The sequence below is a fragment of the Eurosta solidaginis genome, chromosome 1 (assembly GCF_040869045.1).
Source record: "Eurosta solidaginis isolate ZX-2024a chromosome 1, ASM4086904v1, whole genome shotgun sequence".
NCBI lineage: Eukaryota > Metazoa > Arthropoda > Insecta > Diptera > Tephritidae > Eurosta > Eurosta solidaginis.
The window spans coordinates 337,445,278-337,455,992 of NC_090319.1; the positions used below are offsets into that span (position 1 = coordinate 337,445,278).

The 10,715-nt window shown below is 34.2% G+C and overlaps 1 protein-coding gene across 1 annotated transcript in view; it reads right to left on the reverse strand.

Moving 5' to 3' along the window:
- Window positions 1-10,221, reverse strand: part of Scp2 (Sarcoplasmic calcium-binding protein 2) — a 93,081-nt gene extending 82,860 nt beyond the window's left edge. The window contains exon 1 of the mRNA XM_067773403.1: window positions 10,019-10,221. The gene's annotated coding sequence lies outside the window, so the exon portion shown is untranslated. The remainder of the gene's footprint in view (window positions 1-10,018) is intronic.
- Between the last annotated feature and the right edge of the window lie 494 nt (window positions 10,222-10,715).

Here is a 10,715-nt window from a genome sequence, read left to right on the forward strand (position 1 = left end):
TAAAAGTATTAATAAAGGTTTTAAAAGGGAGTAGCCCTTAGTTGTATATGTGAAGGCGTTTTTGAGATATCGACCAATATGTGGACCAAGGTGACCCTGAACATCTTCTGTCGGGTACCGCTAATTTATTTATATATGTCATACCATGAAGAGTATTCCTGCCAAGATTCCAAGGGCTTTTGATTTCGCCCTGTAGTACTTTTTCATTTTCTTCTACTTAATATGGAAGGTGTTACACCCATTTTACAAAGTTTTTTCTAAAGTTATATTTTGCGTCAATAAACCAATCAAATTACCATGTTACATCTCTTTTTTCATATTTGGTACAGAATTATGGCATTTTTTTTCACTTTTCGTAATTTTCGATATCGAAAAAGTGGGCGTGGTCATAGTCAGATTTCGTCCATTTTTATACCAATATAAAGTGAGTTCAGATAAGTACGTGAACTGAGGTTAGTAAAGATATATCGATTTTTACTCAAGTTATCGTGTTAACGGCCGAGCGGAAGGACAGACGGTCGACTGTGTATAAACACTGGGCGTGGCTTCAACCGATTTCGTCCATTTCCACAGAAAACAGTTAGCGTCATAGAATCTATGCACCTACCAAATTTCACAAGGATTGGTAAATTTTTGTTCGACTTATGGCCTTAAAAGTATCCTAGACAAATTAAATGAAAAAGCCGCGCCCATTTTGAAATTTTGTTTTATTTTTGTATTTTGTTGCACCATATCATTGATGGAGTTGAATGTTGACATAATTTACTTATATACTGTAAAGATTTTAAATTTTTAGTTAAAATTTGGCTTTAACAATTTTTTTTTTAAAGTGGGCGTGTTCGTCATCCGATTTTGCTAATTCTTTTTTAGTATACATATAGTAATAGGAGTAACGTGCCTGCCAAACTTCATCATGATATCTTTAACGACTGCGAAAGTACAGCTTGCAAAACTTTTAAATTACCTTCTTTTAAAAGTGGGCGATGCCACGCCCATTGTCCAAAAGTTTAATAATTTTCTATTTTGTGTCATAAGGTCAACGCACCTACCAAGTTTTATCGCCTTTTGGTAATGAATTATCGCACTTTTTCGGTTTTTCGAAATTTTCGATATCGAAAAAGTGGGCGTGGTTGTAGTCTGATTTCGTTCATTTTGAATAGCGGCCTAAGATGAGCGTGCAGGAACCTACATACCAAATTTCATCAAGATACCTCAAAATTTACTCAAGTTATCGTGTTTACAGACGGACGGGCGGACATGGCAAAATGAATTTTTTTTTTTCACCCAGATCATTTTGATATATAGAAGTCTATATCTATCTCCATTAGTTTATGCCGTTACGGATTACCGTTATGCGAACAAAGTTAATATAATCTGTGAGCTCTGCTCAGCTGAGTATAATTAAGCAACTATATGTCATAGTAAAACAAATAAGATAGGCGGCCAACATTTAGTGAAACGAATGAAAAAGCAAAATAATTAAAATCTAAAATAATAACACAAAAAGCATATCGAGAAAATTGTGTGCCTGAGGCACAAGGCAAATAAAAAAGGAAATGTAAAAAAAAATAATTTTAGAAATTTGTGTGTTTTAAAAGTGAATGTGCAGTAAGAAAACCAGAGAAAGAGCATGGTTAAATGCTTAATAGACTTGTTTAAAGGCCTGAGTGTGAGGCTGTGGTAGGGCTGCATTTTAAATAATAGCACTTTCTCTAACACAGTCCCTATAAAAATTGTAAAGACACCCTTAAAAACTTTCTTTTAAGCTATGACAAATAACGTGTTCACACAAAATTTACTCTTACACAGTGTTGCCCAAAATTTTTTATATGGCAGTGCAAATCAAATACATGTATAAAATTGTATGTGCACTGAAATTTTTTCGTATTTAAAAAAATAAATATAAAAATTTTAAATGTTGTATTTAGCGATATATTAATGATTTGAATTCAAGTTACAAATTATGTGCTTAAAATATTTCTTGAATAATTAAATCATCATAACAGGCAGTAGTAATTATATGAAATTCTCAAAGGTACAAAAAATAACATTGACCTATAGCCTCAGTTTGGGTCGGAACATGTTTTCTATACAAAAAAAAATATTAAAATCAGGTTCTACCTTAAGATAGTCACAGATATAGATACTAAGCCATATTTAATCAAACGTGACATGTTCGCTCAGTTTCGGTTGATATTTATTTCAAATTGTTATGAAGAAGTGAATGTTGACAAAATTACAAAATATCTAGGAACAGATATAATGTATATAGTTGTTTAAGAAATTGAACAAGTGATGTTGAAAACTAGCTTACAATACTGAAACTCTTGGCAGCAGATTATAAATTTTAAGACAAAGTTAATTTTTTCTCGAAAATTTAGTTTATAAATGTGTCTATATTCTCGTATCATCGGAATGTAGCTTTTATTAATCATTCTAAATGATTATGTGGGGATTTTGGAGAAATTTGCATTGGAAATTGAGTTTAATACTCATTTGAAAATTATAGGGTTCCGCGCCCATTCGTTTTAAATATTTTTTTTTCAGATTTCCATATATAAGCAAACGAGGTCACTAAGATCAGCATCTCAATTGAATAAATTTTTCAAGCAAATTTCTCATATTACAAATAGCAACTACCGAATTTAAATCGAAACCCCCTTCCAATTAATTAACAATTTTCATATACAGTTAGAAAAGGCTCCCCTTCTTTTGGTACAGGTGTGCTTATATTTTTTGGTCATATCTGAGATATATTTCAGCCCTGTGATAAGGTACATTTCTATTTTAATTTTATTTATATGTAAATTTTAATTATAAACTTTTTTTCAGCGCCATAATATTTTTAAATAATTTTCAGTAGTCAAATTGTTAGTGTAAGTTTTTTTAGCATAGATTAGTGCCTGAGCTATCTCATTGCACTTTCATAAGAAGTTCGAGCATTTTCATATAATTCTTATTTATACGTGAGGGCATTTGGGATAGAGGTTTACGCCGGTGTACGCCATTGTTCTTGCTTTAAAAAGGGGTTTTTCTATTTAAAAAAATAATATTTAAGAAAGGTTTTGTTTGTATGTATTTAAAGGAGTCAACGTTTTGCGATTTCGGAATGATCCGGGGTTTTTGCCTCAAAGTCTCGCGGATCGTTCAAAATATTTCTCTACCAAACCTCCTGGCCCTCATAAAACATGCCAGCACAGAAGCTATAGGAATGCGACTTCGAACTCATACCTTCGTGAACGTCACTAAAAGCTCTATGTATAGCTCTGAGGAATTTCTAATGGATTTTTTTTTTTTGTCGCGCTATACTGCCGAGCTCTACCAGAGAAGCACCTTGATAGTAGCAGTCCAAGTGGATGTTATTGCGAAACTCATGGGTGAAAATAGTATAATCCTACATAATTTAAATTTTACAAGTACGTATCCAGGTTCCTTTCTTATATGTAGACCAAAATTTGCAGACGCTTGTGTTCGAAACATTGATTTCAATAGTCTTCGCTAAACCAAAACGATATTTTATAATGAAAGTCGACCGATTTTAAGTTGAAAGATGTTAAGGTTATACGCTCAGTACAAACTGTTGTTTTCCGGCCTTTTGATACATGAATTCATTATGAATAACCGCGTAGCTTCAGTTCTCAAACTAGTTCGACTGTCCACAACGTTAGAGTAATAGCACACCCGTTCATTTGTTCGACTGTTTGGGGAAAACTTTTGCTTTACCACTTTTAGTGTTCTTGCGAAAGACAAAGCCTCACCTGATAAATATTTGTGCCTACGTATTCACATATTCAACAGGAGCTGAAACGTGTAGGTGATATTTAAACCTGGTTGATAGGCTAGAATCACTGGGACTAGTTGGGATAGGGCCGCCAACTTTAGGGAATGTCAAAACGGGAGACTTGGGTGTTGAATGGTGAAGTGTGACACATTAGACGCTATTTTAAAGTTTCGCAAATAAAGAACAGATGTTTGAATATAAGGCCAAATGATTTTTCAAACCCTTCTATCTTCAACTTAAGTATGAGGTGAGAATCACTTCAAAGGAGAGTTTAAACCCCTGGGACCTACTAAAGGATTTTGCATAATTGATTTCGCTTATTATTTACGCCAATCGCAATTTTTGAAAAAATCGGCAATTGTTTCGGGTAAATTGCTTTTTTAACAATTTAAGGAAAATTTTAAAACATGTTCGACTTGAGTCATTTTATTTTAATTCATTGTTCCTTCTTATTTTTTTTTTTAAATTACGCATAGTAAGCATTTAAATTTTTTATATAATTTTTCCTTTAGTGTTTTGTTTTAATAACGTGGTGAATAGGGTGATGCAAAATCCGTTTTTTTTGTTTAATACTTTTGAACGGGTAGAAAGAGTTAAATTTCGCAATTAGTTTCTTATAACTGGCAGTGATGTGCATCCGTTGATACCCCTTTCGACTATATCCGTCCAATTTTCGACACGAACAATAAATGGCCTAGACAGTCTCAAATGAGTAGAAAATATAGTACCGTGCCGGAAGCCGCCACCACGCCGATATTTTTGACATTCGGCGGCGGCGTGCAAAAAACGACGACTATCGGAGGCAGCGGCGGCATTAATCAGCGGCGTATATCTCTAATATGGGAGTGCGATAAACATATTTTTTTTTATATTTGAAGTGTAAATTTGTATCTATGCCTATGATTCAGGGAAAAACAAAAAAAAGTACTACATGTGTATAAGGTTAGAGCAGCTCTGCTCTTATATATAGCAGGGAATACGAAGAAAACCAATAGCAATTTTTATAAAAAATCGTAAATTAAATTCTTGCTTTTTAATTTCGATAATTTGAAAAACAAAACTTCCATGCATCGAGAAAACTCTAAGAAAATGTCGAACTTTTTATTAAGAATTTTCTTAATTTTTTCAAGTATACAGTTTCGTAGCCCATCAATTTCAGTCTAATAAAGTATAAGTAATAGAACACCACCGGGCGGCCACCGTGATGTGATGGTAGCGTGCTTCGCCTGGGTTCACACCCCGGGCAAAGCAACATCAAAATTTTAGAAATAAGGTTTTTCAATTAGAAGAAAATTTGTCTAAGCGGGGTCGCCCCTCGGCAGTGTTTGGCAAGCGCTCCGAGTGTATTTCTGCATAAAACATGTAGGTCCCATCCGGCCAATTTGTAGGGAAAATCAAGAGGAGCACGACGCAAATTGGAAGAAAAGCTCGGCCTTAGATCTCTTCGGAGGTTATCGCGGCTTCCATTTTTTTAATTTTTTTAATAGAACTCTCTAAATTGAGAAAGATATGCCTATAGTAAAAGGAGACTAAAATACCACATTGATTCAAAGGGTTGTGTAGCGCAACTCTTTCAAGGGGTTGCCAGCGCTTCTCCAACCCAATTGTGGTGAATCCTGTTAGCCTAACAGCCGAGGCTCTGGCGACCCCAAATTCATAATGTATCTAGGGGGTGGGATGGCGGTATGGCCTTGAAGGTTTGATGTGGCTTACTAATTCGTTCCCGATATAGTCGTGCTAATACCTTTATGGTGCTTGTTACCGGAACGAACTGTATCTGCATCCAGCAAAGCACCATCAACGTTGATAACACTCCGCAGGGTCTTCAGGGAGTATCTTTATCGCTACAACAACAACAACAAAACATTTTATGCTGCTATGTTTTTTGCATTTTCACTAAGGTGTACAATCAGACTTTTATTGTAATTTGGTTTTTTAAGGCTTTTTACAATCGTATCACAATTATAAGCACTTTTTTATTGAGCAATATGTTGCCATAAATTAATGTGAACATATTCATTGTACCATCTCATCCTTATTCCGTTTCAAATAACTTTTTAATTACCATATTCCCGTTATATTTTTAACAATGCTTGGTGGCTTGCCTTCACTGGAACCAAACTTGTATCGGAACTATATATGTATATCTCATTACTTTAAACGAGTAAAAAATGTGTGTATATCCGGAACGACCTCGAAAACGGCTCAACTTATTTGAATGAAATTTGGCACATGGATAGTGTATCACATTCTAAGATTTTCTACATAGGTCCGTCTGTCCGTCCGCTAACACGATAACTTGAGCAAATATTGAGATATCATCACCAAACTTGGTAAGCCGACTTATCTGGACGCAGAATAAATTAGTATGAGCGAAATCGGACGATAACCACTCCCACCTTTTTCGACAACTAAAATTTTTTTATGGAAAAAATGAGATAAATCAAAGACGAATACCGCTAAACTAATGAAATTTGGTAGGTGAATTGGTTTTAAGACGCAAAACATAAATTTTAAAAAAATTTGGAAATCGCAGACACACTATCCTTGCCAAATTATATAGACTGAGAGAAAATGATAAAAAGCGCTAAAAGACCACACCCACTTTTCCTAAAGGTCTAACTTCAACAAAGTTTGCAATAATTGTATGGTATTTTGGTATTTAATTACATTTGCCTGATATTTTATCTCAAAAGTGGTATGGTTGAGCTAAGAACAAAGCTTAAAGAAATTTTTAAAATGGGTGTGACCCGCCCCTTTTTGTGGTTATTCTTTCCAAAATACTTTTAATGCAATAAGGCGCACAAAAATCTCCTAACTACAAAATCTACAACTGTTTGCACTGAAAATTTGCGAAATTTCCAGAAAGCCACTCCTATATTTTATACCCAGCTTTACTTGAACACAGGGTAATATAACTTTGGTTGGATAACGGTTGGTTGGGTTGGGTTTTTTTAATTTTTCCTACTTTTAATTGACGGGACGGGATTTATATGTTTTATGCCGACTCCTAACGTCATCTGCGAGGCAGATGAATTCTCACTGAGAAGCTTTTCATAGCAGAAATAACTCAGAGTGTTTGCTAAATCATTGCCGAAAGCGAGCCCGCTTAAAAAACTTTCTTTTAATTGAAAAACTTGTTTATACAATTTTTATGTTGCTTTTTCCGAGGCGTGAAACTAAGATCTTCAGTATGGCAGGTGGAGCACGCTACCACCACACCATGGCGTTCGCCGTTAGTTTTAACATTCTGAACATTAAATGGATTTTATGAATATGGATTGTAACTTTCTGAAAACAATCTGAAACAAGAAAGGAAAGCTAAGCTGCCAAATTATAGCTTGCAAAACTTTTCAATTTCATTTTTTCAAAAGAGGGCGATGCCACGCCCATTGTCCAAAATTTTACTAATTTTCTATTCTGCGTCATAAGGTCAACCCACCTATCCGTCTTTGGTAATGAATTACCACACTTTTTCGATTTTTTCGGAATTTTCGATATCGAAAAAGTGGGCGTGGTTATAGTTCGATGTCGTTCATTTTAAATACCAATCTGATATGAGTGCCCAGGAAATATCATACCAAATTTCATTAAAATACTTCAAAATTTACTCAAGATATCGTGTTAGCGGAAAGACGGACGGACGGGCATGGCTAAATGAATTTCTTTTTTCGCCCAGATCATTTTGATATATCGAAGTCTATATCTATCTCAATTAGTTTATGCCGTTATGGGGTACCGTTATGCAAACAAAATTTATATACTCTGTGAGCTCCGCTCAGCTGAGTATAAACAAGTAAAGAAGTCTAAGTTCGGGTGAAACCGAACATTACATACCCACCTGTACATTTGAAATGCTGTTGTTGTTTGTTTTGTGTGCTTAATAGTGTTACAAGGCTGCACAATAATACATATACATATGGTGCTATTCTGAGCTAATCTTTCTTCGAGTTATGGCTCCCGAAACATAGAAAATTACTTAGGCATAAAAGGGGCAGTGCCACGCCCATTTGTTAAAATTTGAAGTTTTTCCTATTTATTGTCATAAATCCACTTTGGAAATGAAATACCATTGATATAAATCTCTTTTTTGCAAAGATATAGCTTATTTTATTCTTTCACGACCCTTTTAAAAATCTTGTATATAAAAGTGGGGGTAGTTCTTAACCAATTTCGTTAATTTTTCTTCAAAGCATTCCCTATAGTAAGGGCAACATCCCTGCCGAATTTTGGTACGATAGGTTTAACGACTTTTGATTTGTGATTAATAATATTTGTAAAATTGATTTTATCACAAGTGGGTGGTACCACGCCCGTTTTAAAAATTGTTTCCAAAATTTTATCAAGAGTCTCAATATCAGTCCACACGTCAAATTTCAATATTCTAGGTATATTATTTACTAAATAATCAGGTTATTGTGTTTTTCAAAACTTTATATATATAAAAAGTGGGCGTGGTTATCATCCGATTTCGCTAATTTTCAATACCGATCTATTCTGGGTTCAGATAAGCTCGTATACTAAATTTTCTGAAGATATCTGAAGATTTACTGAAGTTATCGTGTTAACGGGCAGAGGGACGGACATGGCTCAATCAAATGTTTTTTCGATATTGATGATTTTGATATATGGGAGTCTATATATATCTCGATCTCTTTATGCCTGTACAACCAACCGTGATCCAATCAAAGTAATAATACCCTGTGTACAAACAGCTGGTTATAAAAATGTAGACAGAAATAACTTACAAACAGATTAATTGATAATCATATTGACATGAATTTGCCAAAAAAATTAGGCCTTAATCAAAAATTCACTAACACAAGCTTTTGAAATTAGATTTAAAATAATATGCTGCTTTACATATACACTCTGAAAATGCAGTCTTACAATGTACTATTTAATGTGAAAAACATTTGCGCTCTGGTGCTTAACACCAAATAAAAACTGATTACAATCATACCGTTTGCAAGGATCTTCAACACTACACAAGCAACCATATAAAATAGATAAGTGCGTTACGATTCCCTCGGTAATGCTAATCTGCTACGAGTTTCTTACTCAAATCCCACAACAATCCCAAATTACCGCAAGACTTTTATGTCCACTCTATCTTAGTTTTGTGGTTGCCAAACCAAATTGTTTGTGCGTATATATATGTATATTACAATATATTTGTCTTTTGAATGCTTATTAAATTCGCTATAACACAAATATTTTCCAAGTTTGCGACCTTCAGTTGGCCAAGTTTTTTTTATACCTTTCATGAAAATGAAATGGGATATTAACTTTGGTCCGATGTTTGTAACGTTGAGAAATATAGAAGATAGACTCACCATTAAGTATACCGAATTGATCAGGGCGACGAACTGAGTTGATATAGCCATGTCCGTCTGTCCGTCCGTCTGTCTGTTTGAACGAAAACTAGTCCCTCAAATTTTGAGATATCTCAATGAAATTTGGCACAAGGATGTATTTTTGTGCTATATATACTATAATATATATATATATATATACTATAACATATATATCCCATACAACCGATCGTTCAGATAAGACGATTTTGGTCATTCCTGCCGCAATTTAGAAAGTATAAACGTGAAACTCGGTGATATATATTCTAATATATCATAGACGATTTCCTGTAAAAATCATTTCGATCGGAGCTATATATAATATATATCCCATATAACCGATCGTTCAAAAAAGGGGGTTTTTTGCCATTTTTTATTTTTTATTTATCTTAAAAATCGTTTAGGTATGTACATCTGTTCACTATATATTTCTTATTTTATACATCCGATTATTTTGAGATTAGGAACGGGATAGGATTATTGTTCAGCCCCATTCATGAAATATATGCACAGCCGAAGACAGTCCCGTCCTTACTTGTTTTTTTTTTTTAATTTTCACACTGAAGGCACAAAAAGCCCTATATTCTTTTAACAATGTTGTACTTTGCCAGTTGTACATTAGTTATCATAATTGTTCTGCTCATTTGTGAAATTACAAAACATAAAACAAAAATCAAATTTTTTGTTAAGAAAAGTTGTACAATGCCAGTAAGCATGAATCCTTTTTTCATAGCAAACAATTCTTTGTATGTAATTCAAAAGTGTATTTGGTCATTTCCTATTTCACTTTAGGTTTCTTGTTTTGTTTTGAATTATTTCGCTTTTCAATGCACATACATACATAGATTTGTAGTATAATTATTTATATTTTCCACACACTCACCAATTTATTAATTACTTTTGCAATTATGATATTTTGCTTCTCCAATGGTTTTTGTATTTAAGTTTTATTTGTTTTTTTTTTTTTGGAAACAACAACGAATATCAATTAGAACAATGTGTATTTATTTATTGGTTCGCTGTTTCACTGCGACTGTTGCAAGTTGCTGGTTGCGCGTGCGAAACGTTTATGATATTTCCGTACAACTTCGTTGCTGCTTTTATATACCCGATTGGTAAGCTGCGATTCTGTGTATTTGTAACTTCGTCGCAAAATTACGATACCGTCTCGGGTAGGGTGGGTATTGGTAGGCTCGTGCTGCTGGGATTCTTGTTCCATTCTCATTATGGCATTGCAGCGCTCCATTAAGTTGTTTCGCTGTTGGTGCTGTTGTTATTGTGCATTCGACGTTATCTTATCGATGCTGTCTGGCAACTGAACTGGTTGAGGATTGCCATTGCGGTATTTCGCTTAAAACAACCCACATTGGCTTAGTCGTTGCTCTTTGTTTATATTTACATTTGTTCTAATATCTCTGCATACTTATAAACATTTACATATGTTTGCACATGCAGCCAAGTGATTGTATGTGTGTACAGTTTGTCTTGTTTTGTTTATTGTTTTAAATGTTGCAGTCATCTCATGCGAATTACTGAGCAGTCTAATTGGTGAGGGGATGTGGGAGTAAATTTTTAAGCAC